The following is a 13,406-nucleotide window of genomic DNA, read 5'->3' as shown; positions in this document are numbered from 1 at the left end:
TTATGTGGAAAACCCCTAAAAAGGGAAAAAATCATGGGGCCTAGCCCAGTTTGAATGAATCCACTAGTATTTGCAGTTGATTACAAATGAGACCCTTCCTATGGGGGAAGGCTTTGGCTTGATGTATATCATATAGAGTGCATTACATGGTGTGATTACAAAGAATCACTGGTGATGTGTTTGTTTGATTTGAAGGACCGTAGTCGGTGGGGGACGTAAGTCAGAAGAAATGTAGTCGGCGGGCGACAGAGGTCGGAAGGCGACAAAGGTCGGAAGGACTGTAGTCAGCGGGCGACAGAGGTCGAATGGACTGTAGTCTAACGACGAAGATCAGTAGGATGGCGTCAAGTAGACATCTAACAATGGACAGAAATCCAACATTGGATAGATGTCCGGTGAAAGTCTGACAACAGGCAGAAGTTCAGCGTCGGGTAGAAATTTGGCGACGAGTAGAGGTCCAGCATCTGGTAGGAGTCCGACGTCAGTTGGCGGCCGAGGAGAACTCCAGCGTTAGATGGTATTTGGGCAGAACTCTGGTGTCAATTGAAGTTCAGGTGAAACTCCGGCGTCACCTGGAGGTCGGGCAGAATTCCATCATCCCTTGGAGGTCGGGCGGAATTTCGGCGTCACTTGGAAAGTTAGGCAGAATTCCAGCATCATTTGGAATTGTCGGGCAGAATTCCAGCGTCACTTGAAAGTTAGGTGGAATTCTGTCATCACTTGGAAGTCGGGTAGAATTCCGGCGTCCCGTGGAAGTCGGGCAGAATCCCGACGGTGGTCGAGGAGTTTCTTCCTTCCTAATCTTTTCTTCTTCTTTCTTCTCCTTGCTCCCCCCCAAGAGAAATGAGATACCTATTTATAGATTTATGGAGCAGCATTGCCTGTAAATAGGTGAGAGATCAGGGGCAAATCAGGAGTGGTTTGAACGGACGGCCGATATTGAATCCCTTGATTGTGGACCATTTGTCAGATATTTGAAGGTCTTAATGATGTTGGAATTTAGTGATCTTTGGCTTGTTGCATTCTTTACGTCGAGCCACTCATTTTGACTATAAGCACGTTATGTTTGGTAAACCGTTTGGTAAACCAAATTGTGGTTTGAACCTTCTAACAGCGCTTCGGATCCTTGATTTGGACTCTTTTGGGCTCGGATTGAGTCGAATTTAGTGTCGTTGGGTTTGTATTTCCGAGACGCTTTGTTTGACTATAAGTTTGCTAAAATCAGAGTTTAGGTGATCCCAGATTTAATTTTTGAAATTCCCAGCTTGATTTTGCCTTGAGATTCGTGCCCGATCAAGATAATTTTGTATATATATATATATATATATATATATATATATTACTATTATTATAAAATATTAAAATTTCATAATTTTAAAGATATTAGTTTTAAATTTTTGCTAAGTTTGACTTACAAATCAAATCAATAAATTGATTAATGAACCTCACTTAGGTTTCGTTTGGGACGGTTTTTCTTACTGCTTCTTAAAGCAATTTTTTAGTATAAAATTTTTAATTTTTTGTAATAAAAAGCTGCTTTACGAAGCAGTAAGAAAGCCACCCCAATTGCAGTCTTAAGTTTCATTTTGGACAGCTTTCATACTACTTTTTTAAAATGAATTTTTAGGCCAAAAAATTTAAATTCAAAAAAAAAAAAAAATTACAAGAAAGCTTCTTCAGAAAGCAAGAAGAAAGTTATCCGAAACGAAGTCGTAGTCTCCATTTGAGACAGCTTTTATACTGCTTCCTAAAATATTTTTTTGATATAAAATTCTACATTTAATAAATTTTGTACTAAAAATTTATTTTAAAATACAACAAAAAAAACTATTTTAAAATGCATTAAAAAAATTATTCCAAACAAAATCTTAAATATAAAAAGACAGTTAGATCAAAATATCATGTGATGGATGAGATGTACATATTTATTCTATCCAAAATGCAGACTTCTCAACGGTACATAACGAGCTCTTAAACTTTAGAAATTTTATTTTATGATTCAAATTAATAAATCTCTTCACTTATTCTTGTTTTTATTTTTCAATATGCCCCATCTTCTAAAATTTATATATGATGGTACAAAACATTCAGTATTATATAAGTTTTTTTTTTTTTTTAATATTATACAATAATTATTAAATGTTACATTTTAAATGCAAATGAGAGTAACATTTAAATTATGTTATTTCGTTTAATAATTTTTAAGAGACGTCTAAAATTAAATTATTTTAGATATACCGTTAGTCGGAACATAAGAAATGAAAAAAAAAAAAAGTGTAAAAAGAATAAATTTGGAGTTGTTTAGATGAGCGTAAAAGAAATGTTTGAGCTTAAGTTACTTCAAAAGTAATAGTGTAAAAAGAATAAATTTGGAGTTGTTTAGATGAGCGTAAAAGAAATGTTTGAGCTTAAGTTATTTCTTTAGCTAGAAATAAAATGTATGTAGTGTTAACGTTTGAAGAGGGAGGTGGTCGATAGTTGATATTGTCGATGGTAGCCAGTTGGGGTTCCCTGATAATGGCGAGAGGTGGCGGGTCACCGACAAAGGCAGTGGGATGGTGGGGTGGTTTGTGAAAGCATTGGTAGAAGGAAGAGCCGAAATAAAAAGAAAACATAACAAGAAATGAAAGACAGAAGAAAATGTTTTCTATCTTGTTGGGAAAGTATAGACTCTATATATAGGCATAGTAGGTAGTCGACCATATGAGAGCCAATGTAACTATTACACGTGTAATCTTGAAATGTAAAATAATATAAATAACTTGTCTAACAGCCCCCCTCAAGTTGGTGGATCCGGAGGTTGTACCAGCTTGTTGGCAAGGAACTTGAAGCGGGGTGAGGGAAGCGGTTTGGTAAGCAGATCAGTTAGTTGGTCCTTGGTTGAGATGTGATGAATTTGAATAGTTTTGTCCTTTATACAGTTGCAAATGTAGTGACAATCGACCTCAATGTGCTTTGTTCTAGCGTGAAAGACGGGGTTGTTGGCCAACACTATAGCAGAGGTGTTCTCGCAGAATAGAGATGTGACGTTGGGTTATATGCAATTGCGTTCATGGAGCAAGCGACGAATCCTAGTTATTTCAGCTGCCGCGGAGGCAAGTGCTCGATACTCTGCTTCAGTGGATGACCGGGCAACTGCGTTTTGTTTCTTAACGCTCCAAGATATGAGTGAGGATCCGATGAAATTGCAGAAGCATGATATGGACTTCCGGTCATTGGTGTCGCCGACCCAGTTGGAGTCGGCGTAGGAGTGGAGGATGGGCTTGTCATGAAATAGCGGGAGACCGATATGTATGGTACCCTGAATGTACCGTAACAGACGTTTGAGTGCTTCGAAGTGGGAGTTGGTTGGATTTTGCATGTGTTGGCAGATCTTGTTGACGGTTTAGGTGATGTCCGACCATGTGAGAGTAAGGTATTGTTGACATACGGTGAGTTGGCGATAAAAAGTTGGGTTCGAGTATGCAGCTGTCGAACAATTAGTAGTAGAAATTTTTAATTGGGAAGGAATGGATACGGGTTTGCAATTTGACATACCTATGCGGGATAGGATGGCTTGTGCGAATCTGCTTTGATTTAGGTGAAGGCCGTAGGATGTTTGAGTGGCCTGTATACCCAAGAATTGCGAGAGGGAGCCAAGGTCCCGCTTTGTAAAAGTTGATTTTAAGTTGTCGAGCAGATTCTTGATGACTTTGGAGAAGTTTTCGGTGAGTAGGTTGTCGTCGACGTAGACTAAGAAGTACATTTGGATGCCATTGTTGTTGTAGAGGAGGAGTGATGGATCAGATGAGCTGAGTTTGAAGCCAAGAGTTTGAAGGTGTCCGGATAAGGTTGCGAACCATTCGCGTGGAGATTGTTTGAGGTCGTACAATGCCTTTTTAAGGTATCAAACATAGTCAGGATGAGTGTTGTCGATGAACCCAATTGGTTGTTTCATGTGGACTGTATGGCTAAGAGTCCCATGGAGGAAGGCGTTGGAGACGTCTAGTTGATGGAGCGGCCATTGGTGGTGTAAGGCAATTGCGATGAGGATCCAAACAGTTGGCATTTTGGCGACGGGGATGAAGGTTTTAGCGTAGTCAAGACCATGTTCTTGGTTGAAGCTTTGTGCGATGAGTCTGGCCTTGTATCGTGTGATGGATTCGTCGACAAGGTACTTAGTGCGGTAGGTCCATTTGCACCCTAGGATGTTTTGTGAAGGCTTAGGAGGAACGAGGTCCGACGTGTTTTGCGACTGAAGGGCTTGGAATTCTTGATGCATTGCATGGCGCCAGTTTTGGGAGCGCATGACTTCTTTGTAAGTGGTGGGATCGGGTTCAGTGGTGGCGTGAACAAGACTGAAAATTTTCTTTGGTTTGGAATGCCTAGTTTTAGACCTTGTTTGCATGGTGTGGGTAGGTTGAGTAGTGGTTGACGGATTGGGCATAGCAGAGATATTATCGGATTGAGTAGTGTTATAGTGAGTAGAATTGTTGGAGGGCAATGTCGGAGAGTTGCTAAACATTGGCATAGCTGGGACAGATGGAGGAGCCGGAGGAGAAATGTGATTGGAGTGAGTGGGAACAAGAAGTAATGGTGGGATATAAGTTTGGAGCAGATGGATTGCAGATAGATTGTGTGGGAGGATTGTAGGGAAAAATTGCTTCATTGAAGACGACGTGCCGGGAGACATAGACGTGGCCGGTTTTGAGATCTAGGCCGATAACCTTTTTGTGCTGAGGCATAACCGATGAAGATGCACATATTGAGAGCGGGGAGAGTTTGGACATATTGTATGGACGAAGCCACGGGTAACATAAGCAACCGAAAATTTTGAGGTGATTATATGTGGGAGGTTTTTGGTATAGAATTTGATAGGGGCTTTTGGTTTTAAGAGATAGGGAGGGCAACCGTTTTATAAGATAAACTGAGGTGTTCAGTGCTTCAACCCAGAAAGAGTTGGGCAGGTGTGCTTCGATTAGGAGGCTGCGTATTATTTCTAAGATGTGCCGGTGTTTCCGTTCGGCGACGCCGTTTTGAGCCGGCGTGTGAGGGAAGGTAAAATGATGAAGTATTCCCAAGTTCTTGAAGAGGGACTAAAATTTGTTGTTTATGAATTCTCCTCCGCCATCGGAGCGAAAGATTTTGATGTGTTTGTTGAATTGGTTATTGATCATATTATCGAATTCTAGAAATTTAACAAACACTTCGAATTTTTTTGTAAGAGGAAAAGTCCAACAGAATTTTTAGTAGTGGATAATAAACAAAACGTAGTATCTGTAACCTTGAGCGGATGTCGTAGGGGAGGGGCCCTAAACGTCGGAGTGAACCAATTCAAAAATTTGAGAAGTAGAAGAATTAGAAATCTTGAATGGTAAACGACAGCTCTTGGCCAGATTACAAGCGTGGCAATGATTTTTATTTAGGTTATTACATATTGCTGGAATGTATTTCCTAATAGCTTGAAGAGTTTGCCGTGCAGGATGACCGAGGCATCTATGCCACAGGTTTGGCACTTCTTGAGTTGAGAAGAGAGCGAGATTGGAGGTAGTGGTAGACGAACGGATGGGGTAAAGCCCGTTAAGGCATGGTCCCTTGAGTAGAATGTGACCCGTCTTCAAGTCCTTAATTTGAAAATCATGAGCATAAAACTTGACAGTGCAATGGTTATCTTTAGTTAGCCGGTAAATAGAAATAAGATTGAAGGAGAGATTAGGTACAGGGAGGAGATTTTGAAGGTAAAGTTTACCTGTTGGCATTGGGAGAATACCTTTGTCGGAGTGCTGGAAGGGGAGTTGGTAGCCGTTCCCGAGTGTGATTTGTTGGTTTCTAGTGTAAGATCTACTGGATTGAAGGTTGTACGGCTCGGATGTTAGGTGGTTTGATGCTCCACTGTCAAGAAACCAGTCCGTGGTGTTATTGGAGTCGGACGGTGTGAATAAGGAGGTCTTTACGGGTTCTTCCGTGTAAGAAGGGTCATTACGATACCAACATTTGATTGCGGAGTGTTCGGCATTTGATCAGATCTGACAAATGACTCTGCTGGAAGAGTTTTTCAGGACGACTGCGGCCGTGGTTTGAGGGTCGTCCACGGCTAGAATTGCTTTGTCCTCAGCTCCGTCCGCAATAAGCTGCAAGTGCGATTGCTGGATCAGTGAGGTGGAGATTCCGAAGCGCTGTAGTTGTTTCTTGCACGATGTTCAATTTTTCGCTGCAGAGAAGTGTGTATAAGTCGTCGAGACTAAGGGGCTGCAAATTTGTGCGGATAGCAGTCTTGAATGACTGGTATTATGCCGGAAGACAGTTGAGGGTATAAAAGATCACCTCCTCTGGATCTAAGGGAGACCCGGTTGCAGCTATGGAGTCAACTATGGATTTAATGGTGAGAAGGTATTGAGACATTGACGGATTTTTCATTGATAGATGATGGAGTTCGTTATGCAGTCGAATGGTGCTGGAGCGAGTGTTAGATTGGAGGAGGCGAGCGATGGTATCCCATATTTCTGCGTAGTGGCGAGAGATAGAACATAGGGGAGGATACTAGGTGATATGACAGAGTAAAGGACGGCGGCGAGGTTCTGATCAAGAAGGTTCCAAGTTTGGAAGGAGAGTTCGTTTTTAGATGGTGGGTTTAGCGGGGATGGGTAGATACAACTTCCATCAAGAAAGCCTTCAAACCCATTGGCTTCGAAGAGCTTGAAGACTTGAGACGTCAGATGGGGAAGTTTTCAACGGTGAGAGTGAGGGAGATGAAACCTTTTATGTGGCTCATCAAGAATTTGAGCTATTAAAGTATTAACTGTGTTTCAAGAGAGGTTCCATAGCTCCAACGAGGTTCGGACGTAACCGCGATGGAGGAGGTTGCCATGGCGAACCGAGAAAAAATAAGAACTGGAGGGGACGAAGAATGGATCACGAGATATCTTGCTCTGATACCATGAAAGCGTTGGTAGAAGGCAGATCCAAAATAGAAAGAAGATTGAACAAGAAATGAAAGATAGAAGAAAATGTTTTCTATTCATGTTGGGAAAGTACAAACTCTATATATAGGCATAATAGGTAGTCGGCCATATGAGAGCCAATGTAACTATTACACATGTAATCTTGAAATGTAAAATAATATAAATGACTTGTCTAACAGTTTGTAGCCACAGGAAGTCGACAGTGGTGGTAGTCGGCAGCGTTGGCCAGTTATTGTGGTGGCGGGGGTGGCTAGCAATAGCAACAGGTGGGGCTCCATGTGACGGTGGCTACTAGTGCATGGTAGCAGGGGGCATATTAGAGGGCAACGACAGTTATGAATTTATGGTGTATTTGAAAATCATCTAAATATGAGGAATTTCAAATACATTAAAAATAAAGTGGAAGACGAATTTCAAATGCAACAAAATTTTACTCTGCAATTGTTTTTGTTCAAACGAAGCATCAATATTCTCAAAACCCTTATATATTTGAAATACTTTACATTGATTTTACTTCATTTCAAATTGTCCCTTATTATTTATATGAATTGATATGCATTTAATTTTAAGCTTTATAAAATAATGATCATTATAATTGTGATCATGAACAATCAATGACACGGAAATAAAATAGAATGATTGAGTTAAATGTTTTTATTTTAGGATTCCAAGTTGTTGTACAATAAAAGAGTAAACATGCATCTTAATTCTAAATAAATTTTAACTCTTTCATAGAAAAGAGACTCAGGACATTGATCAATAGATAATGCTCTTTTAATTAATTACGAGAAAAGTCGATAATAAAATTATTATTTACTTTAAAAATAATTAAAACATGAATTTTCTTTTCATAGGATGAAATAAAAAAATCGGACTATTTTAAGATGTGCCCTCAAAAATTAAGTAAACTGAAAAATCTTTGAAATATGGCTTGAGATTTGATAGATCATTGGAAAATCTATCAATCAAGCACCGATCTTCATGCAAGTATGTAAATAACAAGCTAACCAACAAACGGTTAGTTAGATTAAGACCTTCATTAACACTACAAGCTAGAAAAACAAGGATTTCTGGGGGAATAATGTTCATAGGAAAGGCCGACGGAACTTGTGGCGGAAAATTCACATAAAACTTTGAAGAATTTTCTAGCATCTTTCCAATAGAATACTAGCTGGAAATTTGTGATAGAACTTTTCGTCGTAAATCCGTTAAAAGGTACTTATCTAACCATTTCATTTCTCCATCCATTTCATTTGCTTGGGTTTGGTTTCCCTCTTCTTCAACTGTTCTATGACTTCACCGTTCTCGTCAATTCTTTGCTTTTTGCCTTCGTCTGCTTCTCTCCACCGATTTGTTGCTCTTCGACTTCGCCTGCTTTTGACAAAGTCCCGTTCGTTGCTCTTCGAGTTTGTTTGCTTCATGTCTTCAACTATTTGTTAATTTTCAACTTTGCCTGATTGCACTCTCCTTCTGGCCATTATTTCTCTTTGATTTCCTAGTTCACTGATCCTCCTTCCTATCAGATCGGAGGTTTCAATGGAGTTTACTTGGATTATAGGGTTAATTAGGCCAAGCCAACTGTTAATTTTGCCTTAGTAAACTCAATTGAATGGTTTGGTCAAGACATTTTGATCAAATCTAGGATTTTAGCGCAAATAGGGTAAGTAGGCTCAATAAAATTTTTAAGTGGTTGGCTTGCTTTTAGCTTTATTCTAAATTAAATTTTAAATCTCTTGATCGAGGTAAGTATCTTCTTTAAGGACTCATGCTCATTAAGAGTAAATGAAGAAACATTGGTCCAAATTGAGCATATATTTCTTTCATTATGTGCAAACTTGAGAAGATATTCCCTCCAAAAATTTTAACTCTATAGAGCATCTGCTAATGCATTTACTATATGAGACTAGAGTTTGTAAAACTTATTTAATACCAATGGATATTTACTTTGGAGAGGTAACTTCCTGCAAACATAGCGACTCTTACATTATTAGCAAGTTATCATTTCATACCGATACATCATGCAGATATTAAAATAAAATTAAGAAGATAGTTAGGAAAAAAATAGATCCCAAAGGATCAATACATGAAGCATATCAGATGTATAAGACAACCCAATTTTGCTCATACTATTTTTGACCCATAGTTACAATCAACAAGGGCTACTTTAGATAGTTTGTGCAATTTGTTTTATTATTTTCAATCAATATGTTTGTGCAATGTTAAAAATATTATCATATTTAACTTGTACATAAAAGCTATTTGGATTGTGACTATTTTAAAGCTGTTTAATTGATAAGAGGTGCTATTTTTTAGTTTATGCTATAGGTTTTTGGTGAATTTCCAGCAAATTTTCCACCGAAAATGATGATATGATGAATTTTCATGATATTTTCGGTTGCAATGAAAATGTTCACCGCAATTTTTGATGGACATTACCATCACAAAAATACTATAAACTACAACGAAAATTTTGGCGAAATAACTCTGTAAAGGACATTGGTTTTTAAAGTTAAATTCTTTTAGCAATCAACTATAAATATTTCCGGCAGAATTATTACCACTGAAAGTACCTTTCCGATGCGGCTATGATCTTCAGATTAAATTCCACCAAAAATCCGTTGGTAAGCCTGTTTATTGGTGGATTTTTACCAATGAACATATAAAAATTCAAGGTAAGCATAAAAATAACTTATGTACATATATGAATAAAATTATTTTTCAAGAAAAAACTCTTGGTTGAAAATTTTACATTAATTTTTTAATAAAAGTAAACTTAATCGATTTTTGGAAAACATAATAAATAGTTTTATAAATTTTTGGGTTTGAAAATTAACTCAATTAATGGGCATTAATAAATCTTTATGGGTTCATAAAAATAGGTATCAAAATAATGTAAACTCTTGTATGTTCTTTGTTATAATCCAATATATTTGATTCAAAAACACAAAATAGATAATGAGCTACCAAAAACTATTGTGCATGGTTTATTATGACTAATATTTTTTGGCAAAAAAACCCAAGCACTGCCTGGCCTCCTAAAACGATTACAATTTTCATAAATCCCTTTTCAGATCCCTATAAATATTACTTGGTGTTTGCAATTAAAAAGCCAATCAATTAGAAGTATTTTTACTTAACATAAAATCACTAATTTTGATTGAATTAAACTAAATTTATTTGGCACTATTAAAAAATAATATTTAAAAAGTCTAAGTTTATCATTTAGAGTATATAATAGTAGATGATGTATACTTTTGGGATTGAAGTTAATACCCTTATAATTGACCCTATAGGTGAATTTATTCTAGAAAGGCCCCTAGGAATGCACTCCAAGCTCCTTAGATCATTCTCATAAATCTTCTCAAAATTTTTGCTAGCTAACTTATTGTATTTAAGTAGTAATAATCCATGTTGATTGACTCTTCTTGGAATTATTGTTCTACTTCTAATAGTGCTTGATTTTTGAAATTTTGTGCTCACAACTTCTTTTATGATGCTGGATCTAGAATTATCCGTAAGCAACACCAGAACCTTACAATATTTCATTAGGCTCATAAAACAAAAGAGTAGATAGATAGAGAAAGTAAGAAAACAAGAAAATCTAGAGAAAATCTAGAGAGAGAATCTAATATTTCATTATATTTTGACACTTTCGAGATTTGTGTACCAATGACTTTGTGTCCTTATCCTCCCTCTAACCCTATATTTATAAGCTCTTTTTTTTTTTTTTATGAAACCCCACGAAAGAGGCCTACGCGTTAATGAAGTGCAAAAAGAACAAGTCCATAATGACTATAATGCTCGCTAAAATACAACATATGAAAGATAAAAACCTAAGAGCCTTAGAATTCACCTAAAAACAAAAATCAAGACAATACAAAAAGAAGATCAGCTTAAGCATAAGCAAACAAAAAAGGAGTCAGAGGAAGTCATCAATTGACCAACAGTCAAACGTCTACAACCAAAGCTACAATGTCATCCAAAGCTGTAGCCCAAAGATCCAAAACCTGACACCACCAATAGAAACCCCACAGTTCCAAAGCAGCAGCCACCAAGCTAACCCCAAAAATAAATATTTTTTTATTTCCTCTTTCTTTGTTTGCCCATCTGAATGAAAGTATGACCATGACTTTCATTCGGATCAACTAAGTCATCATATTCAAACACTTCCTTTTCACCATCCTCAGAAGGAGAAGATAGAGAGCCTTCAAGCCAATCAATTTGCTCCAAAATATTTTCCCTCGAACTTGTTGAAACTCGTTCACTATGAATTAGGTTGTTAAATCTAAGCTTATGTCCCACGGCTAACCAAGAGGTGGGGTGAATTGGTAATTAAAAATTAATCCCTCTTTTTTATTCTTAAACCGAAAAATAAACTTTAGTGAGTTTTTAGAAATAGAATTTTCAACCACAGTTGTTTAAAATAAAAACACAAAAATAAAAAGACACGAGATTTATAGTGGTTCGGTAAAAACCAGACCTACATCCACTCCCCGGAGGCACCCTCCGAGTAGTGCACTAATACCAATAGTGACTCTCCTTTTGCACCCACAGCAAGGCGGAGAAGCCTTTACAAGCACTCTTTCCACCACTACCCAGTGTGGAAGAGAGCCGTCGTCCTTTTACTCTATCCCCAGTGATCGATGACAGAGAACCGTCGTCCCTTTACACTCTCGCGGTGTAGGCAGGAACCCTTCGGCTGTTCACACTCTCCAAGTGCGGGAAGAGAACCGTTCGGCTGTTCACACTCTCCAAGTATGGGCAGAGAACCCTTCCGCTGTTCACACTCTCCAAGTGTCGGCAGAGAACCGGATCTCCTTGACAGATCTTCTCACAAGAATTCTAGAAAGAAGAAAGAAAAGAGTGAAGTAAATCCAAACTAAGAGTAAAGACTACCTTTGAGTACCAAGTGAAATATTCATGCTCAATTGACAAGAAATCTCTTTTAAACACTCTGTTACACTCTCTCCTTGACTCTTCTTTCAATAGGCACGAAGATCAATGGGCAAAAAGATTATGTGGTAGTTTATTTTGGACTATATATAGGAAAGACAAAAAATCATCTAAAAACTGTAAATTTTCAAGTCAATATGAGTTGGATCGTTCTGTACGATCGTGGATTGTTCTGGATGATTTTACTTAAGTGTGTTGGAAACGAACCTAATGTATATGAGTATGAAATGACTTCGTACACACATATCGTCCCGTACGAACTAGGTTTGTCTAGTATGAACGGTTATTCCATAGGTCGGTTCCCAAAATCTGCATAATGACACTTAATTTTCAGAGTCGGTTCACTTCGTCCTGGTACGAAGTTGAGGTTAGTCCAGATGAAATTTTTACAGAGAGCAAATCATCTCGGGACGAATACACTTCATCATGGATGATATTAATCCAGAGATCAACTCATCCTGGAACGAATACACTTCCTTTTTGAATGAAAATTTTACAGAGAACATTTCATCATGAGACGAATACACTTCGTCCTGGACGATTAGGACTTAGAAAAATTTTCTTCGACCCCAGTTCGTTCCATTGCTTTTTAGAGGAGATAATTGATCTGATCGTCCCGTACGAACTATATTCAGCCCGTACGATTAGTACAAATTTCTTAAGATCTCCTTAAGTGTGTGTGTGTTCACTCAATTTAAATCACTCTCTCAAGAACTTAATTAAAACAAAAATTACAAGCTTTAAATTACAAGATATCTCATGCTGAATTTGATTTGAAGTCTTCATTAGTTTGTAGTTCGATTTTCCTGAAATGCTTGTACACACAAGAGCAAAAACAAATTTTTCAAAAAAGTGTTAGGATATAACTACACATAAAACAATAATATTTGGAATCAACAAAACTATACAAGTTGCAGGAATGTAAAACATGTAAATAGCAACTCTCTTAACAGAACTTACACCCAAATGAGCATACAAGGCTTTAGAAGAGAGTAAAGCAACTAAAACATCAACAAGCTGTTCATTCATGCCCAGTCCTACAGAGGAGACCGACTCAACCAGATCAGTAGTCTTCACAGGAGAAATAACAGAAGGATCTAACTCATTAGAATTAATGTCCACCAGCCCCATATTAACATCACAAATTTCTTTATCATCCACATTCAGCTGCTCATTACCAGCAACAAGGCCAATAATGTTAGGACTAATAATCTCAATCTCACCCTGAAGGGAAGCCACCAAGACATGGTCACCCACATCACCATCATCACAACACAAAATAACCCAATAATTCTCTGATGGAGGAGCATCAGTAACATGGATCATTGAATCATCCTCAACCGCCCTCCCCAAGGGAGTAACCGACTCAAACAAAGGCAAAATAGTATCATAAAAGGCACTATTAGACGGATCATCTTCCTTCTCATTGTGATTAACAACATCCCTATTTTCTACAATACTAGGATCATTAGCTAAATTATCCTTGGTTTTCAAACCCCACCAGCAATGTTT

This window comes from Dendrobium catenatum, unplaced genomic scaffold (genome assembly GCF_001605985.2).
Source record: "Dendrobium catenatum unplaced genomic scaffold, ASM160598v2 fragScaff_scaffold_475, whole genome shotgun sequence".
Classification (NCBI taxonomy): domain Eukaryota; kingdom Viridiplantae; phylum Streptophyta; class Magnoliopsida; order Asparagales; family Orchidaceae; genus Dendrobium; species Dendrobium catenatum.
Note: the sequence above shows the minus strand (reverse complement) of the source record.